The sequence below is a fragment of the Erythranthe guttata genome, chromosome 7 (genome assembly GCF_056151865.1).
Source record: "Erythranthe guttata isolate IM_541 chromosome 7, IM_541, whole genome shotgun sequence".
NCBI lineage: Eukaryota > Viridiplantae > Streptophyta > Magnoliopsida > Lamiales > Phrymaceae > Erythranthe > Erythranthe guttata.
In genome coordinates, this window is record NC_142539.1 from 8656347 (window position 1) to 8668884 (window position 12538).

A 12538-nucleotide genomic window follows, 5' to 3' on the forward strand; every position below is an offset into this window, starting at 1 on the left:
TTGCGCATGTTTTTTTACATGTACGTCTATGCATGTCCATTTGAGCGAGTGTGTTTGTGCATGTTTGTTAATTTGTATTAATGTCCTAGGATTGTAGTTTGTGTTTTCATGATCACTTTTGCGTGACTACTTTCGTGCATGCTTTTGTACTGTTACTTATGTGCCTATCTTTTCTAGCGAGTGTTTTTGTGCACGTTTCTTGATGCGCCTTCATGCCCTCGAACTGTAGCACGTATATTCATGATCATTTTTGGAATCCAATTTTGACCATGTTCGAGTCCGAATTTGGAAATGTGACGTTAGACAGAAATTATAGCTAACTGAAATAGCTTTCTAATGCCGCTGGAACCAGTTGATTTGGAGTCCGGATGCGAAAGTTATGCTCGACTTCGTAGACACTACCAAAGGGTTTGAGGGATCCTCTCTTCTAATTTGATTTTATTTTCCTAATTGCAACTTTGTTCTTACTCTTTGATCATATTTGGTTGGGACACTTCATAAGTTGCATCTAATTACCACACCTCTAGGGACATTTATACCTCCAAACTGAATTACCGTAAAAAATAAACAAATTATAGCAAAATAAAAAAACAAAAATAAAGTCGTCTTGAAAGTCTTTTTTTTTTTTTTGAGTAAGAAAGTCTTATTTATTACTTTATTACTTTCTACCCCATTTCTTCATTTCTTCTCCCAGCCCTCATTTCCTGTGCACCACATCACATCTTCTCGAAGTGGAGATTTTATTGAGTGAAAAATTATGAAGGTCAGATCTTCTACTCGCTCTTCCGATTCCCCCCGCCCCCAAATCGTTATAATCTTTTGAGGCTAGGGTTTACAGACAATTTACGTTCGCCGAAAAGAGGTTAGGGCTAGGAATGTTTTCCCCCATTTTCTGTTTGACGGCAATTGATTTTTGTCTCTCTCGCATATCTTTTAATCATTTGAAACTAGATTTTAAAGAAAATTTAAATTCGACAAAAAAAATTAGGAATAGGATTAGGAACGTTTTCCCCAAATTTTTAGTTTCACGGCAACTATCGCAGTGAATGCTGAGCGTTGATGAGTTTAATTCACTTTTGAGTTATGGCGGACATGACAAAACAAGGTATTTTTTTTCTTTTGACGAACTTGGGACAACGAGGCTGTTGAGTTTTGATGTGAATTAATTCTTCATAGAAGTGTTAAGTTGATTGGCGATTTTTGGAAAATCAAGTCAAGGCTCTTTCTCTGGATTCCACATTTGAATTCGTAATTTTTCTTTTGTATTATATTACAGTGCTCAATTTTGATGATCCTGACTATTCTTTTGCAACCTATTTACTTTGTTTAAATTTTGATTTTGATGATACATACTATTATTTTGCAATCTATTTTTTTTTTTTAATAATTGTTTCAAGATGTTTGCTGGCTATAGGGGGAGGCTGACTTTAACAAACCTATAGTCAAGACTATTCCGGTATTATTTTGTTTCCGTTATAGTTCCTTATAAGGTTAATCGTTCATATTCATTGTATGTACTTGAGCCCTCAAGGGATGTCCATTATTATTTTTTGTTACTTGATTGTTTGTTGAAATTGCCCATTTTCTTATGTTTTATGTCATATGTCTTGCAAGAACAAAGTTCAAAGATTTTTATTCAGACTAGAAACATTGGCAAAAGGTTAGGTTTACATTTGCATTATGTTTATCCCTTATTTTGTTTGTTTTGGGCAGTAGGTATTGATTGAGTTGGAGAGTCTTGATATCCATTTGAACAAAGAAGCAAGAATAAGTTTCAAACACACATATGCTCAAACAATTGGATAACTCTTGGAATACATATTGATTGAACTTTTTTATTGGTTTGTTTTCTTTTATTTTCTCCTTGTCTTTTTCTTATTTTTGTTACGAGTTATTGAATTGAGATTCTTGATGCTAGGCAAAAAGAAAGAGACGAAAGATTTTCTCCTCTGATATTGAGATAATTGGAAAGGCTCTTCGAGTACATACCAATTGCCCTCTTTCATTGGTATATTTTCCCTTTTTCCCTTGTTTTTTAACTTGTTATCGATTGCCTCTTTCTTTCGTATGCTTTCTTTTTCTCCTGTTTTCTGTAACTTATTTTCGTTTATATATTATGAACTTATGTTCGTTGGCTATTATATCGAGTTGTCTATTATATTTGGTTATCAGTTGTTTATGCTTAAAGAAAATTGATCTTTGGAGAGAATTAAAGTGAAAAGAATAATCATTTATTTGGATATCTTGCTCATTTCCCATTGAATCTCAATAATGGTAACTAGAACCTTCTGCTATGTTTTGTTTTTGCTGAAAAATAAGAGTTGATCACTATTATTTGGTTGTTACTTGGATGAGTCAAAGGGGGAAAGTTGATAAAGTTACATTTGTAAATGGTTAAGAATACAAATAGTTTTATTAATCTTAATCTTTCAATACCATTCAAATTCTTCTTTGTTATTCCCATTTTTCTTAAGTGCTTGTTACGGTATATTATAAGTTTTTCAATTGTTTGTGGTACTTATTGATGAGAGCTACACTTTTATGGGAGATCTTATGTTGCGTTTTGTTTTTATATGTTTACTCATCACTGAAAGTAATGTTATTATAACTTGGTTTCTTATTGCACTCAGTAATGTGTATTTTTGTACTTGCAGGTTGCTTATGCAGTTGCTTTGAATCATTAATTTCATTGTTGATTCAAGTCATCTAGAATATGATGGGAGGGAATCATCTTCTTTAATTTTTGTAGTGTTAGAGATAATAATATTAGTTAATCCTGATATTCAGATTCTATGTTATAGGATTATGATTCTCATTATGATATTCAGTACTATAACACTGATCAGATACATTTGAAATTTTGATTAATGAAAATCGAGAATATTGTTATATTTTGTTTGTTGCTTACATTTATATTTTGTGTATATTTTAATAATACTAGCAGGATGTGAAGTTTACATAATGACACGTATATTGTCCTAAAATCGAATTCTTGCAACATAAATAAATGTCTCTACGTCTACGCAAGTGTCCCAAAAAGATGATTATCAAAGACATGGAATTCTTAAGAGGATACATATTTGTGTCTCAAAAACAATTTATTGGGACATATATGAGTATCCTGAAAACATAAACTTGTAGGGACATATAATAAATGCCCCAAAGGCTAATGCGACACACAACTAGGCGACATATGTTTTATTTGCCCCTAAAAGAATAAATGTCCCAAAATAGTATAAATTGGGGCATTTTTTTGTGTCTACAAAGATGCTTTTTGTTGTAGTGGTAGAGTGTTATTTCTACATTCCACTGTATCTTTTTTATCTAGTGTTTTTATGGGTTGTTTGGTTATGCGTATTAAAGACCTAGTGTTGTAGTTCGTGTTATTTAGAACGTTGTTGCGAATGCACTTTTGCGGATGTTTTTTTACATGTACGTTTGTGCATGTCCATTTGAGCGAGTGTGTTTGTGCATGTTTGTTGATTTGTATTAATGTCCTAGGATTGTAGTTTGTGTATTCATGATCCTTTTTGCGAATGCACTTTTGCGTGAGTACTTTTGTGCATGCTGTTGTACTTTTACTTATGTGCGTATCTTTTCTAGCGAGTGTTTTTGTGCTCGTTTCATGATGCGCATTCATGTCCTCGAACTGTAGCACGTATTTTCATGATCGCTTTTGGAATCCAATTTTGTAACACCCCGCGTTTCTGATACCCGGTTTCCGTATTTTCCCTCTCGTCTTCTTTGCATGAATATGTGTTTTATGTGCGAATTCAATTAATTGCTTTCTAATTTGCTATATTTGCTATTTATGTGAATTTATGTGAACTAATGTGCATTATATGTCTACATGAATATTCTTGATTTTATTCTCTATTTGCGCAACTAAAATGTATTTCATGTGTTTAATATAATTGAGCACGTGAAGTTATGTGATCTACAAGGTTTAGTTTCCGTAGCCTAAGAATTTATTTTCTCACACTCGAAAGTTTATATGCTTAATTGATAGTAATTTCCCCTCTTTAAATTGCCTAGGATTGTATGTGTTGCATGCATACACTTATTCCATGTGCATTTCCACTTGGCTTTTCATTTAGCCTTATTTTTAAGATAACTTAAATGAAATTGCCTAGAAGTCCCTCTAGATTATTTCAAGTTTCTCCTAATTGCAAAAAAGACCCCTCTTCATAATTACCCATTAAGAATACAAGCCTCTCCAATTCTATAAATACCACCCTCTCCTCTTCATTTCCACACACCAAAAATCAGCTAAGTCCCCTTCTCCTTCCCCATCTCCATCGATCAAAATAGTCCAAGTAGAATAAGAAATCTCTTCTTCTAATTCAAGCCTTCCCCATTAAATCTCTTCCTTCTTCTTCATCTTCTTCTCGTTTTTTTCATTAATTCCTAGCTAGTATAGTTCTTCATCTCCAAAAGGAGATTCTTCAACCAAGAAGGGTAAGCAAATATTTGTTCTTTCTTTCTTTCTTCAATTTTAGAAAATCCCCTAAGAGCTTTCTCTAATTTTTGAATTTCTTGAAGGATTCTCTAGTGGGTTGCAAATATCCACAAAGTTCTTCAAATTTGTAAAAGATCCTAAGGTAAGAATCATGGAATTCTTGCTACATCAAGCTAACATCAATAGTATTTCCTTCTCTTCTCTTTTTGAAAAACTCCCCTTCTTGAGTGTTTGAAGAAATCGAAAGTTTTATGAAAGAAAGTGCTCATAGTATGTTATATTATATGTTTAGTCTCATGCATGTTAAGATCCATGCTTGAATCCTTGATCTTTGATGAGAAAAATGATGATGATGTGTTGATATGTTTAATTTCATGTTTAAAGCTTTGCATGTGAGAATCTAACTCTTGATTCTTGATTCTTGAAAGAAAATAGAAGATTGGTGAGAAACCCGAAATTTGATGATGATATGCTATGAAATTTATTATCCTTATGGTTATAATCATTGCATGTTAATATTATTGATTTACTAGTTGTGATCTTATATGTTTAAGGTTTGGATTTGAGTCATCTAAGTTGATTGAGTCTAGAATCTTGAAATAGATGGTTATATGTAAAATTTACAGATTCATAGGTACGGATTTTAACTCATGTTTCACCCACGAGTTTATTTATGAAAACTACGAAATTTTTTATGAGGATAGATCTCTCTGTTATGGTCATATTGATATGTGACTTGTAATGTTTGGAGAAGAAAAAAATAAGTTATGAATTATTTACCGAAACTGTACAAAACTAGAGTTAGTTTAGAATTAGTAATGAAATCTAACGTTTCCCTCTTTCAAATTTAGTGAATCAACTTGGAACAGAACCCCAACTTAGAAAACACATTTGAGATAATATTTGGCAGTGTTTGACACAGTAGATAATTTATAAGAAATTTTTGAAGTCCCCTCCCCTGTTCTGAGTTTTAAACTGCACTACTGTACCATTTTACTTATTTATCCTAATTTCCTAAGTATTTTCTAAAACTGTTTTTTTGGGGTATATAAGACTCCTAATAGTATATAGAGTTAAAATTTCAAAAGTTTTGGATGAATCTGTAAAGCAAAATGAATTTTTAAAGTCACTCCCTCTGTTCAGATTTCAAAACTGTACCACCTTAGAAATTTATTTATATCTTTTACTCTGATGATGATTTTTATAAATTGTTTCTTACTGGTTTTAAAGACATATAAAGGAGTATGTTGTAAAAGTTTCAAAGGCTTTTGATTGGTGGTTCAAGAGAAATGATTTTTCAAATTTAGGATACCAACACTGTTTGATTTTCTTAAGATGACTATTTTTATCAAAGTATGATTTGTGATCATGGTTCTAATATCCGAGGTAGGAAAGATAAGTTAGTGATGAAGGTGAAATCTCTAAGTTATGGCCTAATAATCTAAGTTTAGGTATCTTGTTGCATGTCCTAAGAAAGAATTACAATCTACTAGCCTAGAATGGTGTTAATGAGCAAGTACAATATTTAGAAATAGGATTAACTGATTTCTATGATGAGTTAGAATACTTGATTGTTCTCGTATATTATTTGTTATGATGTGTGTCACTTTTGAAATAAATGTGTATGTATTAAGTAATTAGAGTAAAGAAATGTCGTATGTGGTAATTTTCATAATTCATGATATGAGTGATATTGATATGCTATGAATGATATGATTATGTTATTATGTGATTATAATATGGTTAAAGTTGAAGAATGCCCTTCTTGGTGTTGCTATGTGATATTAAATGTTTATGTGTACTTATGAAAATGAAATGTGAAACAAAAGTGTTATGCTCTATATGATTATGTGCTCAGTAATTTGATTGAAGTTGTGAAGTATAGATGTTTTCGTACTTGTTACTTTTATGCTTGTTTATGTGGAAGTAAAGATAGATAAATCATATGATTCATTAGAAAGTCTAAGATGCATAAATCATGATTTTTCAAAGTTAAAAATGTTTGGAAATTGGTTGTGGATCTAGGTGAATAAGTATGGGATACGGGGGGCTGGTATTCCGTTAGTGGTTGATAGTTGGGGTCCACATACGGGCCTGTCCACATAGGGACTGATTCACATAGGAATCGGGATTATAAACCACTAACTCGGCTATAGTAAAGTTATAGCCGTGACTATATTCCGGTTAGTGGTTGATAGTTGGGGTCTACATAGGGACCTGTCCACATAGGGACTGATTCACATAGGAATCGGGATTATAAACCACTAACTCGGCTATAGTAAAGTTATAGTCGTGACTATAGTAAAGTTATAGATCACAAGCTCCAAAATACACGGCTTATTGCCGAACTCCACGATTGTTTTTTTCCAAACGGGCCCAATGTTTTCTCATAAAAAGTTTTAAAAGTCTAAAGTCTCATTTTCATGCATATTGCATATTAAAGTAAAGGAAATAAGGGTGTTAAGTACCCGATTTTTGAAAGAAATGAAAGGATGTTAAGTATCCTTGAAAGATTCAAATGAAAGGTAAAGGTAAGGTATAGTAAGCGTAAGTTTGAATGATCGTAAGTTTATTATGTGTTCGTGTATGCCTATATATATGTGTGTGTATATATATAAATTATGTGTAAAGACTTTTTCAAAACCTTGTTATTACTTCCGGATTCTTATTGAGTCTTTTTAAAGGCTCATATAGATGTTATCTTGGTGTAGGTAACTGATGATCCGAATCTGAGGAGCAAAGTTGAACAAAGTTCGGGGAAAGCCGAGGGATCTAGCCGTATGGAATTTATGTGGATTTAAGCCGAGGGATCCACTTAAATGTTTTTAGTGGATTGTAATCCGTATTACTTGAATATGTTTTCGGGAAGCGATTTTAACCCTTATGTATAATATAATGTTTTACGACTATTCTCGTTATTTTCTAATGTTGATTTCTTAAGAGCTCCACCACAACCCGATTCATTATTTGAAGTAAGAAAACGTTTAAAGGAAAATGTGGCACCGAATAAAAAGAGAATGTTTTTTTTTTTTCTAAATCTATGTAGTGTTCGACTTCAAAGGTTTTTCAAGAAAGATTTTTATTGAACGAAAATTGAAGCGAACCACTTCAAGTATTTTGAAAACTATAGAAAACTTTACCACTTTTCTCTAGAACTTTGTTTCGAAAAATAAAACCGTATATTCAAAAGGTCTTCCGCTGCAACTTATTATAAAAACCTTTATACTATTTTCCGGTATAGAGTGTAAAGTAAACGGGGTGCTACAAATTTTGACCATGTTCGAGTCTGAATTTGGAAATTTGACCTTAGATGGGAATTGTAGCCAGCTGAAATAGCTTACTAATGACGCCGGAACCAGTCGATTTAGTGTCCGGATAAGAAAGTTATGCTCGACTTCGTGGACACTACCGAAGATGTTGAGGGATCCTCTCTTCTAATTTGATTTTATTTTCCTAATTGCAACTCTTTTCTTACTCTTTGATCATTTTTGCTTCATGGACACCTAATTATCGACTTGTACCTATAAGATACTAAATCCACCAATTAAAACAGAAATAAAAATTAATCCAAAAAGAAATCCACGTAAACGTAAACATAAGAGTGTTATTTCTACACTCCACTGTATCTTTTCTATTAAGTGCTATTGCGGGTTGTTTGGTTATGCGTATTAAAGTCCTAGTGTTGTAGTTCGTGTTTTTGAGAACGTTGTTGTGAAAGCACTTTTGCGCATGTTTTTTTACATGTACGTTTGTGCATGTCCATTTGAGCGAGTGTGTTTGTGCATGTTTGTTGATTTGTATAAATGTCCTAGGATTGTAGTTTGTGTTTTCATGATCCTTGTTGCGAATACACTTTTGCGTGAGTTCTTTTGTGCATGTTTTTCTACTGTTACTTATGTGATTATCTTTTCTAGCGAGTGTTTTTGTGCACCTTTCTTGATGCGCGTTCATGTCCTCGAATTGTAGCACGTATTTTCATGATCGCTTTTGGAATTAAATTTTGACCATGTTCGAGTCCGAATTTGGAAATTTGACGTTAGACAGGAATTGTAGCCAGCTGAAATAGCTCTCTAATGCAGCCAGAATCACTCGATTTGGAGTCTGGATAAGAAAGTTATGCTCGACTTCGTGGACACTACCGAAGATGTTGAGGGATCCTCTCTTCTAATTTGATTTTATTTTCCTAATTGCAACTCTTTTCTAACTCTTTGATCATTTTTGCTTCATAGACACCTAATTATCCATTTGTACATATAATATACTAAATCAAGCAATGAAAACAGAAATATAAATTAATTCAAAAAAAAATACTGGTTGTTTGGTTATGTGTATTAAATTCCTAGTGTTGTAGTTCGTCTTTTTAAGAATGTTGTTGCGAATGCACTTTTGCGCAGGTTTTTTTACATATACGTTTGTGCATGTCCAGTTGAGCGAGTGTGTTGGTGCATGTTTGTTGATTTGTATTAATGTCCTAGGATTGTAGTTTGTGTTTTCATGATCATTTTTGCGAATGCACTTTTGCGTGAGTACTTTTGTGCATGCTTTTGTTCTTTTACTTATGTGCGTATCTTTTCTAGCGAGTGTTTTTGTGCATGTTTCTTGATGCGCATTCATGTCCTCGAACTGTAGTACGTATTTTCATGATCGCTTTTGGAATCCAATTTTGACCATGTTCGAGTCCGAATTTGGAAATTTGACATTGGACAGGAATTGTAGCCAGCTGAAATAACTTTCTTATGCTGCCAGAACTGGTTGATTTGGAGTCTGGATGAGAAAGTTATGCTCGACTTCGTGGACACTACCAAAGATGTTGAGGGATCCTCTCTTCTAATTTGATTTTATTTTCCAAATTGCAACTCTTTTCTTACTCTTTGGTCATTTTCGGTTCAGGGACACCTAATTATCGATTTGTACCTATAAGATACTAAATCCACCTATTAAAACAGAAGTATAAATTAATCCAAAAAAAAATTCCACGTAATTGTAAACGTAGAGTGTTATTTCTAAACTCCAGTGTATGTTTTGGAGCTAGTGTTTTTGCTATTTGTTTGGTTATGCGTATTAAAGTTCTAGTGTTGTAGTTCATGTTTTTAAGAAAGTTGTTGCGAATGCACTTTTGTGCATGCTTTTTTACATGTATGTTTGTGCATGTCCCTTTGAGCGTGTGTGTTTGTGCTTGTTAGTTGATTTGTATTAATGTCCTTGGATTGTAGTTTGTGTATTCATAATCCTTTTTGCGAATGCACTTTTGCGTGAGTTCTTTTGTGCATGCTGTTGTACTTTTACTTATGTGCGTATCTTTTCTAGCGAGTGTTTTTGTGCTCGTTTCATGATGCGCATTCATGTCCTCGAACTGTAGCACGTATTTTCATGATCGCTTTTGGAATCCAATTTTGACCATGTTCGAGTCTGAATTTGGAAATTTGACCTTAGACGGGAATTGTAGCCAGCTGAAATAGCTTTCTAATGACGCCGGAACCAGTCGATTTAGTGTTCGGATAAGAAAGTTATGCTCGACTTCGTGGACACTACCGAAGATGTTGAGGGATCCTCTCTTCTAATTTGATTTTATTTTCCTAATTGCAACTCTTTTCTTACTCTTTGATCATTTTTTCTTCATGGACACCTAATTATCGACTTGTACTTATAAGATACTAAATCCACCAATTAAAACACAAATAAAACTTAATCCAAAAAGAAATCCACGTAAACGTAAACATAGAGTTTTATTTCTACACTCTACTGTATCTTTTGTATCTAGTGTTATTGCGGGTTGTTTGGTTATGCGTATTAAAGTCCTAGTGTTGTAGTTCGTGTTTTTAAGAACGTTGTTGCGAATACACTTTTGCGCATGTTTTTTTTACATGTACGTTTGTGCATGTGCAGTTGAGTGAGTGTGTTTGTGCATGTTTGTTGATTTGTACTAATGTCCAAGGATTGTAGTTTATGTTTTCATGATCCTTTTTGCGAATGCACTTTTGCGTGAGTACTTTTGTGCATGCTTTTGTACTATTATTTATGTGCGTATCTTTTCTAGCGAGTGTTTTTGTGCACGTTTCTTGATGCGCATCCATGTCCTCGAACTGTAGCACATATTTTCATGATCACTTTTGAATCCAATTTTGACCGTGTTGGAGTCCGAATTTCGAAATTTGACGTTAGACAGGAACTGTAGCCAGCTGAAATAGCTTTCTAATGCTGCCGGAGCTCGGTGATTTGCAATCCTGATGCGAAAGTTATACTCGACTTCATGGACACTACCAATGATGTTGAGGGATCCTCTCTTCTAATATGATTTGATTTTCCTAATATCATTTTTCCTTCATGGACACCAAATTATCGACTTGTACCTATAAGATACTAAATCCACGAAGTTAAAACAGAAATATAAATTAATCCAAAAAAAAATCCACGTAAACGTAAACGTAGAGTATTATTTCTAAACTCCGTTGTATCTTTTGTATCTTGTGTTTTTGCTGTTGTTTGGTTATGCATATTTAAGTCCTAGTGTTGTAGTTCTTTTTAAGAACGTTGATGCGAATGCACTTGTGCGCATGTTTTTTTACATGTACGTTTGTGCATGGCCATTTGAGCGAGTGTGTTTGTGCATGTTTGTTTGATTTGTACTAATGTCCTAGGATTATAGTTTGTGTTTTCATGATCCTTATTGCGAATGCACTTTGGCATGAGTACTTTTGTGCATGCTTTTGTACTGTTACTTATGTGCGTATCTTTTCTAGCGAGTGTTTTTGTGCACGTTTCTTGATGCGCATTCATGTCCTCGAACTGTAGCACGTATTTTCATGAGCGCTTTTGGAATCGAATTTTGACCATGTTCGAGTCCGAATTTGGAAATTTGACGTTAGACAAGAAGTGTAGCCAGCTTAAATAGCTTTCTAATGCCATCGGAACCAGTTGATTTGGAGTCCGGATGAGAAAGTTATGCTCGACTTCGTGGACACTACCGAAAATGTTGAGGGATCCTCTCATCTAATTTGATTTTATTTTCCTAATTGCAACTCTTTTCTTACTCTTTGATCATTTTTGCTTCATGGACACCTGATTATTGATTGTACCTATAAGATACTAAATCCTCCAATTAAAAAAGAAATATAAACTAATCCAAAAAAAAAATCAACGTTAAAGTAAACGTAGAGTGTTATTTCTAAACTCCGCTGTATATTTTGTATCTAGTGTTTTTGCTGTTGTTTGGTTATGCGTATTAAAGTCCTAGTGTTGTAGTTCGTGTTTTTAAGAACGTTGTTGCGAATGCACTTTTGCGCATGTTCTTTTACATGTACGTTTGTGCATATTCAGTTGAGCGAGTGTGTTTGTGCATGTTTGTGTATTTGTATTAATTTCCTAGGATTGTAGTTTGTGTTTTCATGATCCTTTCTGCGAATGCACTTTTGCGTTGGTACTTTTGTCCTTACTTTTGTACCTTTGCTTATGTGCGTAACTTTTATTGTGACTGTTTTTGTGCACGTTTCTTGATGCGCATTCATGTCCTCGAACTGTAGCACGTATTTTCATGATCGCTTTTGGAATCGAATTTTGACCATGTTCGAGTCCGAATTTGGAAATTTGACGTTAGACAGCAATTGTAGCCAGCTCAAATAGCTTTCTAATGCCGCAGGAACCAGTTGATTTGGTGTCCGGATGAGGACGTTATGCTCGACTTCGTGGACACTACAGAAGATGTTGAGGGATCCTCTCTTCTAATTTGATTTTATTTTCCTAATTGCTAGTCTTTTCTTACTCTTTGATCATTTTTGCTTCAAGAACACCTAACTATCGATTTGTAACTATAAGATACTAAATCCTCCAATTAAAACATAAATATAAATTAATCCAAAAAAAATTCCACGTAAAGTGTTTTTGCTGTTGTTTGGTTATGCGTATTAAAGTCCTAGTGTTGTAGTTCGTGTTTTTAAGAACGTTGTTGCGAATGCACTTTTGCGCATGTTTTTTTACATGTACGTTTGTGCATATCCATTTGAGTGAGTGTATTTGTGCATGTTTGTTGATTTTTATTAATGTCCTAGGATTGTAGTTTGTGTTTTCATGATCCTTTTTGCG

General features: G+C 33.6%; 1 long non-coding RNA gene across 2 annotated transcripts; it reads left to right on the top strand.

The window, feature by feature from the left end:
- Positions 1–654: 654 nt before the first annotated feature.
- On the top strand, positions 655–2891 carry LOC148769151 (uncharacterized). 2 transcript variants are annotated; one of them, XR_016032028.1, is made up of 4 exons: positions 655–763; positions 1398–1456; positions 1714–2008; positions 2655–2891. It is a non-coding gene; the product is annotated as an uncharacterized LOC148769151 (long non-coding RNA). The 2 variants fall into 2 exon arrangements; XR_016032027.1 differs by lacking the exon at positions 655–763 and having other exon boundaries at positions 1352–1456.
- The last annotated feature ends 9647 nt before the right edge of the window (positions 2892–12538 follow it).